The sequence below is a fragment of the Caretta caretta genome, chromosome 1 (assembly GCF_965140235.1).
Source record: "Caretta caretta isolate rCarCar2 chromosome 1, rCarCar1.hap1, whole genome shotgun sequence".
NCBI lineage: Eukaryota > Metazoa > Chordata > Testudines > Cheloniidae > Caretta > Caretta caretta.
Genome location: NC_134206.1, coordinates 293,547,190 through 293,570,925, shown reverse-complemented (window position 1 = coordinate 293,570,925; position 23,736 = coordinate 293,547,190). Strand labels below are relative to the sequence as shown.

At 40.0% G+C, this 23,736-nt stretch overlaps 1 protein-coding gene across 3 annotated transcripts in view; it reads right to left on the bottom strand.

The window, feature by feature from the left end:
* Positions 1–23,736, bottom strand: part of TAFA2 (TAFA chemokine like family member 2) — a 298,856-nt gene that overhangs the window by 79,440 nt on the left and 195,680 nt on the right. The window lies entirely within an intron of this gene.

Below are 23,736 nucleotides of genomic sequence, written 5' to 3'. Positions count from 1 at the left end.
AATGGACAAGAATAGACAGGTGATATTGTGTCAAAGAAAGTTGCAGAAAATCACAAAGTAATTGAAACATGAGATACTGATATTGCATTCTGATGTGTTCATTGTGACTTTACAGCAGTACTTGATGGCACTGAGACACGATGATGAAATGCAAGGTTGAGCATTGGTTATATCAGTGCAACTCCATGCAAAGTAGGTCGCCAGGTGCTAAAAAACATGCACAGTAGTTCTGGCTATCGGGCTAGAGAATTAAAGTTCGGCAGAGGGTGGTGAGATGTATTATGATGATACCTGCTCTTGCTTTTTGCTCTCCATGGAAGACCCCTAGAGAGCTGGCTAAGAAACATTTCTGCAGGATGTTCATATTTCTGCTGATAGGTCAAGAGGACCATGATGCCTATTACATACCTTTTACACTGAAAAAGCTGCAAACTTGACCATTTGAACAAAATTAATACTATTTGACAATGCCTGGTACTAGGCTGCCTTTTGCTTCAGAGCAGAAAAATCTGTACCGCTTCAGTACTGTTGTGCAATTTCTACAGTTCTCCCCTACTGCATTCATAAGAAGCCAATATTAAAAAAGACTACACCCTCTTTCTCTCTCGCTCCGTTCATGCACAGCAGTACCCTGACAACCACAAGTGCTATGAAAAAGCAGTCTATGCTGTCACTCAGCATTAAGCATTAGACTGTTAAGTTCCAGATCTATCTCCACTTAAGAGCAATCCCAGTTTCTTCAGTTTCTCCCTACCTCTGCACAGGTCTCTCCATACCAGGACCCTGCACATTAGTGTTGCAGATGGCAGACCCGCAAATTTAAATCTCCTTTGGAGAGACAGGTATGATCTTATTAAACATAGGTAAGATTTCAAACTGAGCCACCTGTACAAAACATGTGATTCAAATTAACAGACCAATGAGAAGATTTTAATCTAATTCAATTCATGTGTACCAAAGCCCTTTAACACCTGAATTCAGAACAAACAAAGAATTAAATGCTCTTTAACAGAAGTAATGTATTTACTATATAAGGTGTGTTCCTCTGGGATTGTGTAGGGGAGTAACACCGACCCTAGGGGAGTACAATATCCAGTGTTCTGCTGATAGCTTGTGCACTGAATGTCTAACTGATTAATAATCTTAGTAGCAATCACAGTATGCTATGAACCTCACTGCATTTCTGACATCGGCTTGCTCCTCTTTGCACGAATGTTCCTGTTCTTTCGGAAAGCTACTTGTTTATTCGCCATCGGCTACAGGTTTCTGAAGTGCCCAGAACTGAAGGGAAATTCATTCTTTGTCATTCTAAACAAAGAATTAAAAAATGTAAACAGAGATATATGTTCACACTGTTGATTTATAGCCATATATGTGAACAGCAGAGAAATTAATTCTTTCACTCCCAGTCCTCCACCGCACCTGTTGTGATGCTGGTGCCAATCAAAATTCCATTAAAATGAAGTCTCCCTCCCATGCACACCAAGCCTCACTCCAAGGGGTCTAATGCTACCCCCCCCCCCCTGCACCTCTGATGTTGCCAGATCTTCTCCACTTGCTCTGCAATGAGACACACTGCAGACACAGAGCTAGGACTTGAGAAAATAGCAGCAGAGAGAGGCAAAGAGGAGGGGGACAACCAGTCTGCCTGTAAACAGCAGCCCCTTATGGCAGGTAACAGGAGGAGAAGGTTAAAAAGACACATGCCTTTCCTGCTGCCACCCTTGCTTGCGGGACTGTGATGACCTAGAAATCAGCAGCTCCATTGACCTACCAATCCCCAAAAAGGGCTGTCCTGCACACAAAAAATAAGAGTTTTCAGCTTTGACATATTAACTAAATGGCAACTCCCCTGTCATGCTAACAATGACAAGACTGGAGTGAGGCTAGTGCAGGGCAAGGACAATATGGGAAAGGGCTCAGGCAAGGCTGGAGCAGAAGTAGGCTGGGAGTCTTTGGAGCCTGGTGCACAGCAAATCAGCAGGAGGGTTCTTGGCCTGGTAGCTCTGTTGCTCAGCCTGATCTGCAACTCTGCTGGGGTCATGGACATACCTGAAGCAGGAGCTGGAAGCAGGATCTGCTGACTGGGGAAACAACCGGAGAGCCTTGGCTGACCAAGCCCTCTCAGAAAGGAGAAGAACACATTATTTTCTGTTTTTCTTTTCTCCCTTTCCTTCCAAAGGCCTTGTAGACTTCTGTGGGATGTGGAAGTATACTTACTTTTTGTTTGGACTACTTTTACACCCACCCATCCCCATAAGGCACCCCCCACAGATATCTAGCTGTGCTTTGGATTCTGAGACAAGAGCGGCACCCACCCTCTTTCCACAAGGGTGTCAGAGAGATATAACCTACTACAAGAATACTGGCTCTCTATTTCTTGAGAACAGCCAGCATGCTACTGGCAGTGTTCATGTGCTTACAGAAATAACATATACCCACCTAGACACTGCTAAGGGCAACAGACCAGAGCAGCAAACACAGGTTTGAGCTGGTGGGTTCTTCTCAGCAGCCTAACAGGCTATTGTGAAAGGGATGGTTCTGAGAAAAAGTGATCATCTATTCAGACAATCTTGAGAGGTTAAAGTTAATGACTTAGACATCTTGAACCCAATCCTAGGTATGTCTGTGTGTAGTTTTTTTTATCATCATCTGGCTGTATTAGTCTGTGATGGTTACTTTTGGTTAATAAATTGTATTTGCATTTGTTTTCCAAAACAGCCTAAAGTTCAACATGAAGTGGCCAGTGGAGCCAGAAAATATTGACCGCAGCCTTGAAACAGGGCTGTTAACCTTTTTGTAACCCTGACCAAGTCAGGTGACTGGGTCCCAGAAGTAAAAATCAGTCCATTACCAATACTTCTATGTGTCACACTGTCAATGAGGTCTGAAAAAGTTATTTGCAAACTTTATGCAGGAAGATACAGAATTACATAAACAAACTGCAGCTATTAACCTGAACAGTTTTTCCTCTTAGGCACTCTTCTCCTTTATTCTTTTTCTGAGACCCCTTTCAGAAACCATGGTACCATCTATTGCCAGACTCCAGTGATGTTGTGTTATATCAGCTAGAAATTCAAAAACCAGAACATCAAGTTTACAGGAAAACTTGAAATTTCAAGATCAATTTCATTCTGAAATGGAATGAAATTTCAAAAATTCCGTGTGAAACAAAGTATTGATTGTTTCTAATTGAAAACTGCTGACAGGAACATTTTCGACATTTTTTATTAGAAACAATGCAGTCTCAACATGTAAACCCAGAAAATGAATAGTAAGACTGGCCCTTTTGAATTTATTTTTCAGTGCATCAGTAGGCAGGGGAAGGGAGCATGGACTGTCCCTAGACTCCAGGCACACACCCAACTGAAACAAAAAAGAAACATCAACAACATAACCCTCTTCAACAGTGGGAGAGTGGGAGATGATTGCACTGTGACCAGTTCTTCACTAACACCATTATCTAATGAATACTGGTATTAATTTGCTGCACTTGGTTTAGAATAAATATTTCCACTAATATGTAGACCAGTAGCACACTAACACACTATACTACAGCCCAATCCTAGAACACTATAAGTAGTTGTGCTAGAAGTATCTTAGCAGTTGCATGTCTTTTTCTCAGGATGCAAATCCAGCTGAGACTGCAAAGGGAAACTCTAGAACACTGTGTTGTCTCTAGAAATCTCTAAGGTTGGTCTCCATAATTCATCAAAGAAGTTGTCATGAGAACTTACAAACTTGTGTAAAAATAGAGTCAGTGGCCCTCTCCACTGCTTCATATCCTGATGGGGCCCACCAGAAGATGGATGTGGCAAACCTGTGTGGGTACCCTGGAAATGCTCCTAATACCTGGTTTCAGAGGAACAGCCGTGTTAGTCTGTATTCGCAAAAAGAAAAGGAGTACTTGTGGCACCTTAGAGACTAACCAATTTATTTGAGCATGAGCTTTCGTGAGCCACAGCTCACTTCATCAGATGTTTACCGTGGAAACTGCAGCAGACTTTATATACACACAGAAATCATGAAACAATACCTCCTCCCACCCCACTGTCCTGCTGGTAATAGCTTATCTAAAGTGATCAACAGGTGGGCCATTTCCAGCACAAATCCAGGTTTTCTCACCCTCCACCCCCCCACACAAATTCACTCTCCTGCTGGTGCTAGCCCATCCAAAGTGACAACTCTTTACATAATCAAGTCGGGCTATTTCCTGCATAGATCAAGGTTTTCTCACATCCCCCCCACCCCCATACACACACAAACTCACTCTCCTGCTGGTAATAGCTCATCTAAACTGACCACTCTCCAGGTTTAAATCCAAGTTAAACCAGAACATCTGGGGGGGGGGGGGTAGGAAAAAACAAGAGGAAACAGGCTACCTTGCATAATGACTTAGCCACTCCCAGTCTCTATTTAAGCCTAAATTAATAGTATCCAATTTGCAAATGAGTTCCAATTCAGCAGTTTCTCGCTGGAGTCTGGATTTGAAGTTTTTTTGTTTTAAGATAGCAACCTTCATGTCTGTGATTGCGTGACCAGAGAGATTGAAGTGTTCTCCGACTGGTTTATGAATGTTATAATTCTTGACATCTGATTTGTGTCCATTTATTCTTTTACGTAGAGACTGTCCAGTTTGACCAATGTACATGGCAGAGGGGCATTGCTGGCACATGATGGCATATATCACATTGGTGGATGTGCAGGTGAACGAGCCTCTGATAGTGTGGCTGATGTTATTAGGCCCTGTGATGGTGTCCCCTGAATAGATATGTGGGCACAATTGGCAACGGGCTTTGTTGCAAGGATAAGTTCCTGGGTTAGTGGTTCTGTTGTGTGGTATGTGGTTGTTGGTGAGTATTTGCTTCAGGTTGCGGGGCTGTCTGTAGGCAAGGACTGGCCTGTCTCCCAAGACTTGTGAGAGTGTTGGGTCATCCTTTAGGATAGGTTGTAGATCCTTAATAATGCGTTGGAGGGGTTTTAGTTGGGGGCTGAAGGTGACCGCTAGTGGCGTTCTGTTATTTTCTTTGTTAGGCCTGTCCTGTAGTAGGTAACTTCTGGGAACTCTTCTGGCTCTATCAATCTGTTTCTTTACTTCTGCAGGTGGGTATTGTAGTTGTAAGAAAGCTTGACAGAGATCTTGTAGGTGTTTGTCTCTGTCTGAGGGGTTGGAGCAAATGCGGTTGTATCGCAGAGCTTGGCTGTAGACGATGGATCGTGTGGTGTGGTCAGGGTGAAAGCTGGAGGCATGCAGGTAGGAATAGCGGTCAGTAGGTTTCCGGTATAGGGTGGTGTTTATGTGGCCATTGTTTATTAGCACTGTAGTGTCCAGGAAGTGGATCTCTTGTGTGGACTGGACCAGGCTGAGGTTGGTGGTGGGATGGAAATTGTTGAAATCATGGTGGAATTCCTCAAGGGCTTCTTTTCCATGGGTCCAGATGATGAAGATGTCATCAATATAGCGCAAGTAGAGTAGGGGCTTTAGGGGACGAGAGCTGAGGAAGCGTTGTTCTAAATCAGCCATAAAAATGTTGGCATACTGTGGGGCCATGCGGGTACCCATAGCAGTGCCGCTGATCTGAAGGTATACATTGTCCCCAAATGTGAAATAGTTATGGGTAAGGACAAAGTCACAAAGTTCAGCCACCAGGTTAGCCGTGACATTATCGGGGATAGTGTTCTTGACGGCCTGTAGTCCATCTTTGTGTGGAATGTTGGTGTAGAGGGCTTCTACATCCATAGTAGCCAGGATGGTGCTGTTGTCATCATGAATAGGTCGGAATATGAACAAGAGGCTGCTCGGCAGCTCTCCAACACGAGTTTCTACAAGCCATTACCCTATGATCCCACTGAGAGTTACCAAAAGCAACTCCAGCATTTGCTCAAGAAACTTCCTGAAAAAGCACAAGATCAAATCCGCACAGACACACCCCTGGAACCCCGACCTGGGATATTCTATCTACTACCCAAGATCCATAAACCTGGAAATCCTGGGCGCCCCATCATCTCAGGCATTGGCACCCTGACAGCAGGATTGTCTGGCTATGTAGACTCCCTCCTCAGGCCCTACGCTACCAGCACTCCCAGCTACCTTCGAGACACCACTGACTTCCTGAGGAAACTTCAATCCATCGGTGATCTTCCTGATAACACCATCCTGGCTACTATGGATGTAGAAGCCCTCTACACCAACATTCCACACAAAGATGGACTACAGGCCGTCAAGAACACTATCCCCGATAATGTCACGGCTAACCTGGTGGCTGAACTTTGTGACTTTGTCCTTACCCATAACTATTTCACATTTGGGGACAATGTATACCTTCAGATCAGCGGCACTGCTATGGGTACCCGCATGGCCCCACAGTATGCCAACATTTTTATGGCTGATTTAGAACAACGCTTCCTCAGCTCTCGTCCCCTAAAGCCCCTACTCTACTTGCGCTATATTGATGACATCTTCATCATCTGGACCCATGGAAAAGAAGCCCTTGAGGAATTCCACCATGATTTCAACAATTTCCATCCCACCACCAACCTCAGCCTGGTCCAGTCCACACAAGAGATCCACTTCCTGGACACTACAGTGCTAATAAACAATGGCCACATAAACACCACCCTATACCGGAAACCTACTGACCGCTATTCCTACCTGCATGCCTCCAGCTTTCACCCTGACCACACCACACGATCCATCGTCTACAGCCAAGCTCTGCGATACAACCGCATTTGCTCCAACCCCTCAGACAGAGACAAACACCTACAAGATCTCTGTCAAGCTTTCTTACAACTACAATACCCACCTGCAGAAGTAAAGAAACAGATTGATAGAGCCAGAAGAGTTCCCAGAAGTTACCTACTACAGGACAGGCCTAACAAAGAAAATAACAGAACGCCACTAGCGGTCACCTTCAGCCCCCAACTAAAACCCCTCCAACGCATTATTAAGGATCTACAACCTATCCTAAAGGATGACCCAACACTCTCACAAGTCTTGGGAGACAGGCCAGTCCTTGCCTACAGACAGCCCCGCAACCTGAAGCAAATACTCACCAACAACCACATACCACACAACAGAACCACTAACCCAGGAACTTATCCTTGCAACAAAGCCCGTTGCCAATTGTGCCCACATATCTATTCAGGGGACACCATCACAGGGCCTAATAACATCAGCCACACTATCAGAGGCTCGTTCACCTGCACATCCACCAATGTGATATATGCCATCATGTGCCAGCAATGCCCCTCTGCCATGTACATTGGTCAAACTGGACAGTCTCTACGTAAAAGAATAAATGGACACAAATCAGATGTCAAGAATTATAACATTCATAAACCAGTCGGAGAACACTTCAATCTCTCTGGTCACGCAATCACAGACATGAAGGTTGCTATCTTAAAACAAAAAAACTTCAAATCCAGACTCCAGCGAGAAACTGCTGAATTGGAATTCATTTGCAAATTGGATACTAGTAATTTAGGCTTAAATAGAGACTGGGAGTGGCTAAGTCATTATGCAAGGTAGCCTGATTCCTCTTGTTTTTTCCTTCCCCCCCCCCCCCCAGATGTTCTGGTTTAACTTGGATTTAAACCTGGAGAGTGGTCAGTTTAGATGAGCTATTACCAGCAGGAGAGTGAGTTTGTGTGTGTATGGGGGTGGGGGGGATGTGAGAAAACCTTGATCTATGCAGGAAATAGCCCGACTTGATTATGTAAAGAGTTGTCACTTTGGATGGGCTAGCACCAGCAGGAGAGTGAATTTGTGTGGGGGGGTGGAGGGTGAGAAAACCTGGATTTGTGCTGGAAATGGCCCACCTGTTGATCACTTTAGATAAGCTATTACCAGCAGGACAGTGGGGTGGGAGGAGGTATTGTTTCATGATTTCTGTGTGTATATAAAGTCTGCTGCAGTTTCCACGGTAAACATCTGATGAAGTGAGCTGTGGCTCACGAAAGCTCATGCTCAAATAAATTGGTTAGTCTCTAAGGTGCCACAAGTACTCCTTTTCTTTTTCCTAATACCTGGGTAAGTAATGTATTCAGCTCCTTTGTAGCATGCACAAGCTCACAAGTTTCCCTTTTGCTCAGCCCATACTGGTGAATTCAGGATCAAGAACCCTTCCAACAACTCATAAGTAAAGGAGAATCACCAGGGAATTACAAAAAGAAAAGGAGCACTTGTGGCACCTTAGAGACTAACCAATTTATTTGAGCGTAAGCTTTCGTGAGCTGCATCCGATGCATCCGATGAAGTGAGTTGTAGCTCACGAAAGCTTATGCTCAAATAAATTGGTTAGTCTCTAAGGTGCCACAAGTACTCCTTTTCTTTTTGCGAATACAGACTAACATGGCTGTTACTCTGAAACCAGGGAATTACAGCATCTTCTAGCCATGTAGGCCAGTATTAAACTGTCCTGGATTTCCTATTGTAAGCAAAGTGCAACCATATGCAACCCTTACTGCAGCAAAAGAATGGAAGAAAATAATAACTTTAATTTTTTTCCTGTTAACAGCTTAAATAGAAATAAAAGATCTCTATCCATTTGTCTCATTTATAGTCATTTACATAACCTGGCATCCATGAAGCCTTAATATTAATTAGTTCATGTTTCAAAAACCTGTACATTTTCAGTGCCTTTCAGATCCAGCTACCTTTTGAAGACAAGTCCCTTTTCCATGCCCTGAGGATGTCACATGTCCTAAGTACACACTGAGAATGTTTAAACATAGAAGAAATGTGGCTGCTTCCCCATTAAACACCGATTTAGTGTTCAAGAAATAAAAGCTTCCACTGACAGCATATTACAGACCAGAATTCTCTTACTTTTTCTTTTACAGTCAATATTTTATTGGCTATTTCTAAAAAGTCCTAGATGATCAGTAGGAATGGCCCTGGGGCTGAAAGTCCTTTTACACAAACAATGCAGCAATTTAAATTATGTTCTGCATTATGTTGAATCTTACATTATTTATTAGCAGTGCAGCTTTATTCAGCCTTTTCTTCTGTAAACTAATGCAGATTTAAAAGTGTCCCGCTGGTAGCTAAGGTCACTTTGTAAAAGTAACACCTGTGTGACCACTATGTGTTTGAATATATATATATATATATATATATATATATAAATTCCCTCTATGCCATTCCTGTCATGTTTGCTCAGTGAACAAATAATTTGACACTCTCATTACTTCAGGTACAAGGTAGCTTGTGAAAATCAATCTTCTTTCTGCTTCATACATCACAGCCTATAACAGACACAAAGTGCATTCTGATTCTGAAATGAAGCTGGGGAAAAATACAGGTCTATTGTCGTAAGCTACTTTGTTTGATCTAGATGGGTAAGAAAAGAAAGAAAATGGGCACTTAGCCTGGTAAAACTAGGAAACGTAGCACAGGAATCACAGAGGAAAACTTGATATACAAAGCAAAGGTATTGTTTTTGCAAAGTGATCCTTTACCAGAGGGATACTTTTATACTAGAAAGAACAAGTACCTGTCGGGTGTTTAGTGCACTGCCATTCAGAAATATCTTATTCAGAAATGGTTAAAATACTGCTGGCTGACTGTACAAGTTCTGTGAACATGGTTACCATCAGTCTAGCTGCACAAGTGACAGCAACACAGAACGTTTAGACACCTCCATAAAGAAAACATGAAAAAAATGATCATGCTATTAAGATCCTAATACATGACAACATCCCTTTTCAAGACAGTATTTAAGTATGTGCTTAACTGTAAGTAGGTACTTAAATCATTTTGGGAAAATGGGTCTTCAGCAAATATTTAATGTTAAGCACGTGCTGTCCTGAACAGGGATTGATTTAAGCATGTGCTTAAACGCTTTCCTGAATTAGAGCATAAGAGAGTAAGCACTAGTGAGAACAAGCAGGTATGAAAATGCAGAAATTCCAAATATTGAAGCAATAAAATGTGAAAACATGCAACAACTTCAAAAACAACTCTCTTAGTATAATTCAATTAATTGCCCAATAATTGGTATACAAGAGATATGAGTAAATACAAGTCATGATATGTGTCCACAGTATCTCAGACTGCTTGGATGTGCTATTTACTATTTAGTATTTATAGTACTGCACTAAAAATCTGATAAACATGGTCCTTTAAATTTCCAAAGAAATTCACTTTATGCACCTGACTCTCTACAACTTTAACAGGAATCTCATAGCTAAATTTCTTACAGAAATTTATGGGGAAGTATTTTTTTTCCTAACTAGATATTTTGAGTTTTGCTGATACTGCCTTTGCAACTGATATGATACTGATGAATGGCCTTCTTTCTTGACCACTATCAACATTCATCTCCAGTGCTTCCAAATTAACACCAGTTCTTTGTGGACACGACTAATTGCAATTTTCAACCTCATAAATTTTCAGACATGACACCTAACCAAAAGCAATAAAGAAAACAGAGAAGAGTAAACAAAAAGTGTACTGTCCTTCCAGCCAGCTGCAACTCAGACAACATAGACAAATTTCATTGTGTATTTAATCTCTCTTTTCCTCGCCTTTTATTATCAGTTCAGCAACCCATGCAAAGTAATGTTTCATCTGACATAGCAATGCTGTTTCATTATAGAACATCCAGACAACAGAACTCTAGTTATATAGATGAGGGGTCTTGTGGGGGCTAGGGAGTAAATTCACTCAGTACCCTTATAAGTTAAAAAAATCAAAGTATAAAATTAATGCTACTGGTTGTAGCCTCATAGTACATCCAAACTGTTATTGTATTGTACTTATAAGTACCTAACATAAAGCATTACAAAATATTTAAGTTTCTATAGTACTCAACATGTTTAATTTGGCCATTGATTTTCCAGACTCTTCTATAATAAGCTCTCACAGCTAAACATTCACCATTAGAAAGTGCTTAGGCTCCAATTCACATAATTTTCTCTGGTATTATTATTCCATTTTAAACTCTTTCTCTCTCAAGTTCTGTGCTTTAGGGATTTTAGGTTGTAGGGGGTACTATCTATTCACTTAATCATCACTGCAACAGTATTTGCTTGTATCTTACACTTGATCCTTTTGCAGATGGTTATTTAAATTTTCTTTATTCATATCTCAGTAAACCTTCCAGGATGAACTGAAGAAAAAGGATAATGGCTCACTGGGCTTTGAACAACATGTCTCATTGTGACTTGAAACTCTATGTCTATTGTGATTTCATAAAGGCCACTGCAGTGGCAGAGTTAAGCTTTCAGAGGAGATGTTAATGTCTTCATCATTTTTAGTATGTTTTCCTTTTGTATGTTAGCTCAACAAGTCAGATTCTGATTTGTTCCAAGACCAAAACCATAAACAGATCTGTGATGATACGGGTTACTTTCAGGTCATTTCACCTTCACTACAAAAAAGTACCCACATATTTCTGTGTGATATCTTACATGAAGAAAAAGGACAGATGGTCTCTCTAATGACCTGATATGCACACACCACAGTGTTAGGTTCCTTCAAAATTATACAAAAATAAATAATGCCACACACTAGTTTTACTTGACAATTTGAGTACTTTCAGGTATTTTTTTGGTGACTCCAACTAGAACTATTACCTTTTAATGCTTGCCTCACCACATCATTCAGATCTCGCCTATAGCTATAACAGTTGGGCAACCTTTTTCAACTGAAACATTCTTTCAGTATAAAATGCACCTTTGGTAATACTGAAACATTTTGTGAATTTGTTTAGATTTTGCTGAATTGTTTAGATTGAAAAAAACCTTACAAAAATGAAATAAATACATTTTCATTTCAAAATTCCATTTAATTTTATTTTTAATATAAAAATTTAAAAATGTTGGAAATCAAAATGAAATGTTTTCTTCCATGTCAAACAAAATGCACCATTATCCCAAAAGGATTTTAAATAACATTTTGAAAAATCCTGTTTTCAGTTCAACACAAAATGACTTTTTTTTATTTGGAATTCCCAGAGAACTAAAAGAAAACATTATTCTCACAGCTCTAATAGCTAAAATTTTGTCTTATTTCATGATCCCTCTTTGCTTCACCAGTAAAACCAATCTCAATGCCTTCTCTATTTCCTTCTCCCACTCTCCCTCTGCCAGCCATGCTGCCCCTTATAATGGAAACACTTTCAAACCTGTTCAACATACCATCTTCCTTGCCTCTTCAAAATCCCCATTTCTGTAGTCTACCCACAAATGAGTTAATATTAGAGCTGGTCCCACAGGAAATTCTGACATTTTGAAATTTTCTTTCGAGCTGAGTCATTTTGATAATGTTGAAATATTACAATACACACAGATGTATAATGTAAGATCAACATGAATGAAAAGTTTTTTAAAAGTTAAAAAAATGAGTCAAACCAAAACAAACTGAAAATCAGACTGAAACAAGCAAAAAAGTCAAAACAAAATACTCTATTTCAATTCAAATCATTTCAAAATTTTTACATAGAAAATTTCATCAAAATTGACACATGCCCGTGAAATATTTCAATGAAATAGCATTTTCCATGAAAAACTGTTTTACTGAAAATTCCCAAACCAATTCTAGTTAATACATTTAGATATTAAAATTACATATATTTCAGAACCATCGAGATGTGTGCATGCCTGAACCAAGTAATCACATGCCTTTATTATGGTACTAGTGTCCTGCCTCTCCCCTTCCTAGCCTTTTATTATCTTTAGCTGCAGTGTCATGTCTAATTTTAAACTGCAAGCTTTTCTGGGTAGGTACTGTGTCTACACTGGTTTCTGTGAAATACCTCACACATTTCAGGATCCTCAAAACTAACAATTGTTCAAGAATCCCTATGTTTTGAGCAGGACACATTAAGCAGGAAATCTTAAGACCAAATAACATTCAAATATCTACATGATGGTAATATAGTGACAGAACTCTACCAGCCTAAGCTACGATTCTAGCATTTAAATTCTCTGTTTAAGCAAGTCAAATTTATCATTCTAATTTAACAAAAGACAAAATTAAAAACCATAAGTACAGATAAATCAGCTAAGACCTTATTTTTAATGAGATATCACCAAAAAAGTCAGCCAGCTATCATTTTTGGTTAGATCTGATTGATCGGGACAACTATGCTTTCTCTTATCCTTTTATCTCTTTAAAATGTGCCTCCAATTCCCATTCTGTAATGTTTAAGATGACCCCAAGAGATAGTTATCTTGTGTCTATGGGATCATTCATTACTAAGATACCTTTGTATCTTTCTTTGCTGAATTCGAGCAATGCGATTGAACGTGGGTGGTTATTCAGTGATTAACACTCCCACAGTTTGTTTATAACTCACTCCCTTTTCCATCACTCTTGTTTCAAATTGAAAATCTTTCTGTTCTCACCAAGGATTTTTTTTCACCCCTTGCTAACAATGACATCATGGAAACACACACAAACAACAAGTTGGGCAGGTGTGTTGTTTTCCTAAAGAGGCCACCCACAGAAAACAACAAGCTCTATACTTGCAGGAATTAATTAATATTTTTAAGATTAAAAATTAAAATTAAGGCCACCCAGAGAAAACAATAGGATTTAAGTTTGAAATAAAGGTACTTAAAGAGTGAGCTCTCATAGATTTAAATTCAGACAGCTCTGTTCCCATCCATAATCTCTTTCACACCACATTAGGGAAGCAATTTGTAGACTTCTACACCTTTTCCATTAGTGGTGATAAAGCTACATGTGCGGTTACAATTCTGCTAAATGATCTTTCCTGACTGAAGATTAAATTCTGCTCTTCTGAAGATCTTTGTCATAGAACCATAGAATATCAGGGTTGGAAGGGACCTCAGGAGGTCATCTAGTCCAACCCCCTGCTCAAAGCAGGACCAATCCCCAACTAAATCATCCCAGCCAGGACTTTGTCAAGCCTGACCTTAAAAGTATCTAAGGAAGTAGATTCCACCACCTCCCTAGGTAACGCATTCCAGTGTTTCACCACCCTCCTAGTGAAAAAGTTTTTCCTAATATCCAACCTAAACCTCCCACACTACTCCTTGTTCTGTCATCTGGTACCACTGAGAACAGTCTAGATCTATCCTCTTTGGAACCCCCTTTCAGATAGTTGAAAGCAGCTATCAAATCCCCCCTCATTCTTCTTTTCTGCAGACTAAACAATCCCAGTTCCCTCAGCCTCTCCTCATAAGTTATGTGTTCCAGTCCCCTAATCATTTTTGTTGCCCTCCACTGTACTCTTTCCAATTTTTCCACATCCTTCTTGTAGTGTGGGGCCCAAAACTGGACACAGTACTCCAAATGAGGCCTCACCAATGTCAAATAGAGGGGAACGATCACGTCCCTCGATCTGCTGGCAATGCCCCTACATATACATCCCAAAATGCCATTGGCCTTCTTGGCAACAAGGGCATACTGTTGACTCATATCCAGCTTCTCGTCCACTGTAACCCCTAGGTCCTTTTCTGCAGAACTCCTGCCGAGCCATTCGGTCCCTAGTCTGTAGCGGTGCCTGGGATTCTTCCGTCCTAAGTGCAGGACTCTGCACTTGTCCTTGTTGAACGTCATCAGATTTCTTTTGGCCCAATCCTCTAATTTGTCTAGGGCCCTCTGTGTCCTATCCCTACCCTCCAGCATATCTACCTCTCCTCCCAGTTTAGTGTCATCTGTAAACTTGCTGAGGGTGCAATCCACACCATCCTCCAGATCATTTATGAAGATATTGAACAAAACCGGCCCAAGGATCAACCCTTGGGGCACTCCACTTGATACCGGCTGCCAACTAGACATGGAGCCATTGATCACTAGCCGTTGAACCTGACAATCTAGCCTACTTTCTATCCACTTTATAGTCCATTCATCAAGCCCATACTTCTTTAACTTGCTGGCAAGAATACTTGTCCATCATAGCAACATTTTGGTAGGTCTCTTTTGTAACTGGGGAAGCGGAGGAACTTATATTCAGCTCTGCTTTCTTTTTCATGAGGATTAGATCTGTCAACAGACATGCACTTTTGCCAAATGCAATCATTGTTGAACTCATATGTTTTCATATATGACTCCCATGAATTTTTGGTCACGCTTTCAATTAGGAGTATTCAGAGTAGCAGCCATGTTAGTCTGTATCCACAAAAAGCAAAGGAGTACTTGTGGCACTTTAGAGACTAACACATTTATCTGAGCATAAGCTTTCATGAGCTACAGTTCAGTTCACGAAAGCTCATGCTCAAATAAATTTGTTAGTCTCTAAGGTGCCACAAGTACTCCTTTGCTTTTTAATTAGGAGTATGTTTTTGAATAGCAAATGACAGTATGGCAAAGTTACTCAACCTTCCAAAGCTGGTCTCATGCGGCGACAAAAGTAGCTGTAGCAACACACATTACATTGGCATCACCAGAGAGCTGCTAGAGCAGAGTGTATCAGAAGACAACAAGGTCAGGCTGCCCCACCCTTTAAGCCCCTAGACCCAGCACATGGCCCCAGTGAACCTTTTATCACTGCATTGAGCAGAAGCTCTCGCAACTCTATTGGGGGTGGGGGAAGAAAGAGAAAGATGGGCCAGATTCCCCCAGCTACTCCATAGATCCACCATAAGGTGTCAACAGCTAATCCCCAGACTCCAGGGAAAACATGTGAGGTACGAGCTCCTCCAGTTCTGGGGGAAAGGGACAGACAAAGCCAGGCCAGGCGGGGCTTCCTTCTGACCATTGGATGGACCCAGAATGCACTCCTCCTTAGTAAACAGCCTTCTCCTGCTGCCAGCTAAAATTGTCAAGTCCTGTAAGCTCAAGTAGTAGCAGCCTGTACGGCAGTGCTGCAAGGTCAGGATTCAACCATCCTGGAGATTCGTGATGCAGAGCGGGTTGTTTGTTACAGCTGCACATAATAGGATTTGGTTTTACCTTTTTCTTTAAAAACAAAACTAGGAAATTACACACAAAAAGCCCTTCTTAAAAGAAGGTTATTTAGGTTGCAAAACCAATCCCTCAAAAAGTTAGGATACACCAGATTTTCAGTTGCCCTTGAAACCATAATTCAGGACCTGGTCATAATAATACAGTCTTCAATTCGTGATCATGTGCTATTTTTTCCCACAGGACCCCTGCCTCTTTCAGTGCCCAGAAAGCACATTTAAAGGGGACCTTCGGGGGGAATTAAGGTTGAACAGGCAGTCTTAAAATTGGCATTTCCTAACTTTTGAGTGCTTGACTTTGTAACTGGAATAATTTTTTTAACATATTTGTGTGTGTGTGTGTGTAATATACATAATGAATTCTCATATCAACAGCATAACTGTACAGCAGAGTTATCGATACAGCAGTATTGCAATATGTTCTGATAGGGCTGTCAATGAAGTGAAAGGCATTATTACACATTTTTGTCTGTACATTGTACCTCACCTCTGACACAGAATGTAATACAACAGCTTCCTGAGAATCATGCTGTATGCACAAAATTCTGCCATCTCCTCTCCCTCTGTCTCCCCCCCCCCCCAGCATTCTGAAACAGTTATGAATATATATTAATAATCAGCTGCAATGGAAAAGGCTGCATGAAAGGATCAGAGTAATCCATGCACTGAATTTCTCAGAACAGGGACAGATCCAAACACTCAGAGTTTGCATGAGAGGACTGAGTAGGGTGGTTAAGGTGTCAGACTGAAACCCATCGTCCTTCTTCCTTGTAACTTCACTGAATTTTCCAATATCTCCTCTATCTATAACTCCTTTTTTTCAGGAATGGCAGCAGCCCTGGAACTTAAATATTAGCTCTGGTGCCCTAACTTTCATCTAGGGCTCTGTCACAGTGCATGCCCAAGCAATTATGAGATTTAAAAGTTGTGGCATGGGGACCCAGGCCAAAAGGCAGAAAGATGTGCCAGGGTCCCACAATAGGGTTAAAAATGCTTGTCTGAGGAGAGCAGAGCTCTGGGACTTGGTGAGGTAGAGAGAACGAGTTCTCTGAAAATTATAAATACCACCAAAAAGTGAGTGACATTCAAGCTCTTAACACTACAAATAGCAAAGTATCTGTGCCATCCTCAATTTGTATTTGTCCACATCCTTATTGACTGCTGGATCCAAAGTCCTCTAGAGAGCATCACACAAATTTTCTACTTACTGTATGGTACACTTGGCTCTCTTATTTAGCTGCAGAGCTCCCTACTGATATCAGCTCTGAAGGAGCTTAAGACATTTTTTTTTAAAAAAAAGTCAATTCTAACTTATTTTTCGTAAAGACCATACATGGTTCTCTCCTTTCTGAGAAAAACTTAAGAGATCCCATGCAAAAAGGAGCACAGGATTTGCAATGGAAAGAACTGTGTGTAAAACAGCATTTCCCTGTTATGCAGCTGCCACAATATATGTATTAATTATTATTGTGGGTTGGGTTATATTTTTTTGAAACAGGTGGGTAGAACAGCCACCCTTCATTATATACAGAAATTAAGTATGCGCAAGACTAGTAAGGCTACATTTGGAGACAGCTAAATAGTCTTGAGCTAGTCAATGGTCTCTGAGTGTTCAAGCCTTCATTTAGAAAAATGTAAAAAACAATTAAGCTCCTTTATGGAACCAGGTAGCTGAAACAGGTAGCAGTCTCCACCCAAAACATAGGCACATGTGATTACCCACTACACAGGCACATGCAAGGCACATGTGGGCAGAGGGGTTTCACTGGGTATAATTTTAGTTGAGGGATATGTATGAAAGAGAGAAGCAGGGAGAAACACCACAGAAACAGACACAGAGGAGGAGCATCAAGGACACACCCTGAACAAGCACTGAAAGTGTGGCTCTGAGAAAAAAGTAGAGAGAGCTTTTGGGGCAGAGCGCTGGCTGAAAGAAGCTTGGAACTGTGAACTAAGAAACTATCTTCTGTTGTGTGATTCCTCCTGTGCTCAGGAAAACAGAACTTTGGACATTTTTTTGGTAAGCAAAGAGGGTTGAATAAAAGATACCTGGCTCCATCCATCACCAATTTCTTCTCTTAATGGAAACAACCTACAGAACCCCCAATTTTTCCTAACTGCTCAGGACAAAAGGTGCACTTCTAGAGTCTTTTTGACAGGGAACCTTACAAATAGCTTGCTTACATGAATTAATGTTCATAAGAACCCTGTGACGAAAGGGGGAAAAACGTATCTACATTTACCCATGGAGAAGCTGAAGCAAAATAGAGGCCAGTGGCTTGATTCGCAGAGGTTCTTAATACCTGCAGCAGCTATTGAAATCAGTGCGAGCTTCAGGTACTCAGCACCTCTAAAAACTAGATCATAGGTGACTTGCCCACATTAACACAGGAATTCCTTAAAAGAATTAACCTCAGAAACCAGACCTTCTGACTCCCACTTCCGCACTTTAACCCCTTTGATCCTAAAAAGACACCATAGCACAATGGAGGAGTGGCCTGGCCACTTGGAGGAATCAGGGAACAGTTACCGTCTGCAGTATGGTCCTCTCACCAAGGACCATAATTTACACTACAAAGTGCAGTATATGTGTCTCAGCATTCCCCAACACAGCAAATCTCTTCAGGTAAGTTCTCCCTTTTTCTCTCTTTTTACACAGAAACTGAAGATACAGGTTTCTCTGCCAGTTTCTAATGTTCTTACTCACAGTGAGTAGCACTTTACTCTACAAGGAGCCCAGCTGATGGAGGAATGTTCAGATTATTATAAAGTTATTAGCATCTGGTCCTGTCCTGACTCCATATCTGCCCTTTTCTGACATAGTGCAATAACTAGATTTAAGTGGGAAAATACATATTTTAGTTAAACCACTCAGTTAAGGATCCACCATGCCAAAAATTTATGATGGGTGGATTCATACTTTTAGAAGAATGGCAGAATATTGTAGGCTATAATGTAGGCATGGAGGCTGCCATCAAACGTGTCTTAAAAACAGGTTACACTTTTCAGAGAGATGCAGTAGGATGCAAAGTGAGAACTGAGCCCAAGTACCTTTCTATAAATGTGTTTCACAGAATAAAGGTCACAAGTACATTAAGGTCCCTTTTTCCCACTCTGGCAGTGTAAAGGGCCCTTAAAATGGGAGTAAATTAGTATATATTAAACTCTTGCCCAAATTTGGGTGTGTTCCTTAATACAGCTTTGGATGAGAAAGTTCTCAGGTGTTACCACATTTACACAGGATTAACTACTTCTCACAATCTTTGTATTTGCATTTTTACTGAAGCTTAATGGAACAAAAATCTGATTTACATTCATTTGTATTCATTTATTAAAGAGGCTTATTTTAGTATAGTTTTTTTTTATCAATCACATTGCCACTGACATTAGACACAAGGCTGTCTAGGGTTCTGTGTATTTTTGTTTCAGGCAAAGTGGATTGTATCCAGTGTCTGTTATACTAGAGATTAGAGAGGATTATTTTTGATTTTTCAATTTTTCATTTCATAACAATTAATTGGTGCAGTCTAGGAACTAAGCCAAATAATGCCTATTTTGCTTTGTAAGTATCACAGCGTCTAATTTGGCAGCATATGAGAGATCTAGAGTTCAACAGAATTATTCTACTGCTGTCCTAAAAAAATACTTTGTTTCTCATATACCAAAAGAGAGTATTAATTTTCAAATGTACAAGACTTAAAGAGTGCATTTCAATAATAATGATAATTAGCTAATATGACATAAGAAGAGCCATAAATGAAATAGCAGTAAATTTCCAAGGCTTCTGAAGATAGACAGTAAGACAGAAATGTTCACAGTATTTTTTATTTTTAAATCAAGATTTAAATTTAATAAGAGAGGATTTCAATTTAGTAGCAGGTAGACAGGTATAATATTGTATGCATCATCTAATAAGAGAAACTGCTATGATATTTTCACACCCTTGCAGTCACAAACACTCTGAGATGATGTAGATATTGCACTGCCTCTCACCACCAGAAGAAATTATTGTGTTTGCCAGACTATTATTAAATTATTTAGATATGATACTGCCAGTAACAGTTCATTACACATTGGTATAATAGTGCAAGATCATTGCAATCTTCAAAAATTGAAGGAAGGAACAATTTGAGAGGAACATAGAATCTGCACAATCTAAACCAAAATAATATCAACTCTCCTCTTATGTCAGCTGATCCTCTAGGCTTAAGTGTAATTTTAATCCAACATTATTCAGCTTCCAGCTTCAAGAAGCATGGTTCAGATGAACGATTCTACATTTCATTGTCAGAGTTACAGGAGACAAGAGTCTTTAATCATGTTGCTGCAACAAAAGATGCTTGCTGCTCATCTTTTGCTCTTTGTGTAATTTGCAATTGTGAGTCTTCACTAGCAGTGCCTCTATTTCACTTACCTACTCCAACGTTGTCAACTCCTGAGATTTTATCTCAAGTCTTGCAATATTTGGTGTTTTTCTTAAAGTTCCTTTGGAGTCTAGTGGTTATGTGACAATCACAGTTTTAATTTTTCCTCTTGGTTTCAGAGAAAAGCTTGAAAATATGAACACTCAAGGCTCAAACACCAAGAGGCAAATAAAAAATCCCAACATTCATTATTTTACAATCTCATGTTTTTATCAGATCAGCTTGTGATTCTGAATCAAGATTTTTGAACACTTGTGATTGGTGATACTTCTACTCACATGGTATGAAGCCACAGGGAACATTCAGTAGGCTGTGCTATAAGGATATGAATGAAGCTTTATACCTATTTCCACTGCCACTGTATTTTGTTTTCTTTGCAGGAAATGCCCCATTGTGAAACACAGGTTAGCTGAGGCTACATGCAGCCCCACTGCTAGCCGGAAGTTGCGGTTCAGTTTGACTGGGAAGGGGGTAAGGGGGGAAAAATATAATATAAATGTTCGAAGAACTTTTCTTTGTTTTTAAAGAATCCCTGAAACAAACCCTCTGCCTGGGATGCTGCCACAGACCTCAAAGAGTAGATGACAAATACAATTTCTAGTTTATCTTTTAACTGGTCAATATTTTGATAAATATCTCCACTGGGCTATGCAATATGACCCTGATTCAGTATTGGGACTACTCAAGTGCTTAAAGTTAGGCACTTGTACCTTGTTGAATTATGGCCTATATTCACCTTTCTGTTGTTTACTATAACCAGTAAGTGGCTGAAACTTGTTACTGTGCCTGTCACTTTTACACTGAACATATAAATAGGTTGAGCTGTCAATTAGACTCCATTTTATTGACTGTCACCAAGTCTTTTAGAACCTTTTATTTAATGGCCTTCTCCACACTACGTTTTCTGACCTTTCGTCCACAAAAGTTACATGATCTCTTATTGACTTCTCCACTTCCTGTCTCCTGATTTCCTTCTCCATTTGTCTACCCTGACTTTCTTCTCTATTGTTTATTTTTTAAGATCCCTGATGAAGAAGGCCATGCATCATAAGTAAATGTATTTAGTTGATTCAATGTGCAGTCAAGATTATTGAGAGAACTCCAGATAAAAATGCAAGTTAATAATTTTTTTTCCAATGTTTGCTTTAAAATAATAGAGGAAGTTAATATTTTAAGTTTTGTACTTCCTTATCCAAATTATGTACCGATGTTGCAAGGAAATGTATTCTTAATAGCGATATTAACAATGATAAATTCACTCACATCATTGTCGTTGATGTCTAATTAACCTAAATGCCCAGCTGAGTATAGTAAGAATTTGCACAAGGCAAGTGAGAGTGACACGTTGGAGGAAGGAGAGAGAAGTGGGATTTTTCCCAAATTGAACTTTTAAGGTCAAGATAAGTTAGCCAACAAGTGAGTCTGAAACTGCAGCAACAAATACTTATCACAGGAAATTCATACTTTAAATGAAAACCTGTTAAGATAAATGGAATAATCAAGATAAGACTATATAGAAGTGTCTCTACAATGAAGACATGTCTGAAAAGAGCACAGACATGAATTTTTAGCAATTTTTAATCATAATGTGAATGGTGCAGCCAATTCACTGCACAATGCACTAGTGCAGAATGTGTCACCTGAAATAGGGTCATGGTTTACCTTTACTGATTAAATAAGATTTTTATAGGAGACTAGATGATCACTTTCATTGTTGTGGCTCCTCCACTGTAATCACAGAAAGATATATTCACACTATACTGTTTTCACTGCCACAAACAAAAGGTATTAAGAGAAATCTGAACAGTTTTGTCTGACTGGCAGCTATAATGGTGAACTCCCAGGGACAGAATTCTAGGAGTAATTCTCTAAAATAATACAATAGCCATGAAATCATAAAGTCATTTTCTTCTGGTATAATTTTTTCAGTGGTATTTTGGCTGCCAGAGTGCACCCAAGTCAAGATAAAAGTTTAGGCGGTGGCAATTCAAGTTGTAAAAATAGAAGGGCATGAGCATAGATCTACTTGAAAAGTACGTAAGCACCTCTTTACACATAAAATGAGACTTCTGACATCTTCAAAGCTTGCATTTTTATTGACTCTTAACTACTAACCCAGAAATAATTAATCTTATAAAGCCCAAGATCTGAGTCTGAAAGTCACTAGTGATCCCAAACAGCACAGAGATGAACAGCAACTAGAGCTGAGGAAACAATAGGAGTGGGGAAAAGAGGCAAATAGTCAAAGCAGTGATCTGTCAATAGATTTAAGGAAACTGATGTGTTCTTGGTTATTTTGCAAGTAGGAAGGGAGAATAAGTTCATCAAATAATAATTCTTTGCTCAGCTCTAATGACTTTTCTTGAGAGGCAAAAGATACTTCCCATGTTTGTTTTGTTTCAGAAAAACACATTTTGTGAGGAATAGGTGAAGTTGGATCATATAAGGTATTGGACAACTCTATGGGCCTCAGAATAGGTTTTTTCTACTTCACAGGGTTTCTGTAAGGCTTAATTACTGTCTGAAAAGTATTTTGGAGATGTAGAGTGCTGTACAAATGCAAAGTTTTATTAATTATTATTATCATTATTATTGTCTAGTTAAAGTTGAAACACGGACTGAGGTACATATGCACAGGTGGGTGTGACTTTTAGATATAGGACCTAGAAATTAGGGATGGGTCCATTCCAAAACCTCAGATCAGAGACCCACAAACCTGGGGGAAGTTCAGATCCAGATAAAAACTTTGTGAGTAGGGCTCTCTCTACAAGAAAGATTAATTAAAAGCTATTTCAGGTCTGCATAAGCCTGTGTATTTCTTTTTAAGATCAATTGGTTGGAAGGATGTTGTCAGTCTTCCTTAATAATAGACATTTCCTGTGTATTAATGTCACTGTTCTATCACGTCCTCAGGTCAATCCATAGCATAAGCCAGTATAAGCAAATCATAGAATCATAGAATATCAGGGTTGGAAGGGACCTCAGGAGGTCATCTAGTCCAACCCCCTGCTCAAAAGCAGGACCAATCCCCAATTAAATCATCCCAGCCAAGGCTTTGTCAAGCCTGACCTTAAAAACCTCTAAGGAAGGAGATTCCACCACCTCCCTAGGCAACACATTCCAGTGTTTCACCACCCTCCTAGTGAAAAAGTTTTTTATAATATCCAACCTAAACCTCCCCCACTGCAACTTGAGACCATTACTCCTTGTCCTGTCCTCTTCTACCACTGAGAATAGTCTAGAACCATCCTCTCTGGAACCACCTCTCAGGTAGTTGAAAGCAGCTGTCAAATCCCCCCTCATTCTTCTCTTCTGCAGACTAAACAATCCCAGTTCCCTCAGCCTCTCCTCATAATGCTCAGATCCTGATTCAAGGAGAGGATGCAACAAGTTCTATATTATACTGCCTGAGCAAAATGGTACCTAGATTGGTAAG